This window comes from Penaeus monodon, chromosome 28 (assembly GCF_015228065.2).
Source record: "Penaeus monodon isolate SGIC_2016 chromosome 28, NSTDA_Pmon_1, whole genome shotgun sequence".
Lineage (NCBI taxonomy): Eukaryota > Metazoa > Arthropoda > Malacostraca > Decapoda > Penaeidae > Penaeus > Penaeus monodon.
Window position 1 is genome coordinate 903,340 of NC_051413.1, and position 248 is coordinate 903,587.

General features: G+C 37.5%; 1 protein-coding gene across 2 annotated transcripts in view; it reads right to left on the reverse strand.

Moving 5' to 3' along the window:
* The window catches only part of LOC119591253, an 8,839-nt gene that overhangs the window by 2,350 nt on the left and 6,241 nt on the right, over positions 1-248 (reverse strand). The window lies entirely within an intron of this gene.

The following is a 248-nucleotide window of genomic DNA, read 5'->3' on the forward strand; positions in this document are numbered from 1 at the left end:
GAACGAATTTCAGGCTTGTTGTCAAGCTAAAAGGGCGAAGTTTAAACGATGACTTAGAATAGCACGTGTTGCCGAAAATATGAACGGCTTTCCCAAGCTTTGGTACTTCCCTTTATCTACCAAAGACGGCTTTAGTGTTGTGCCACTGGCACTTTTATTAACAAATATGAATGCCAATGACGCTATTTCTAATTATCATATCTATAATCATTATCATCAGAACTATCATCGTTTCATTCAAGGTGCAT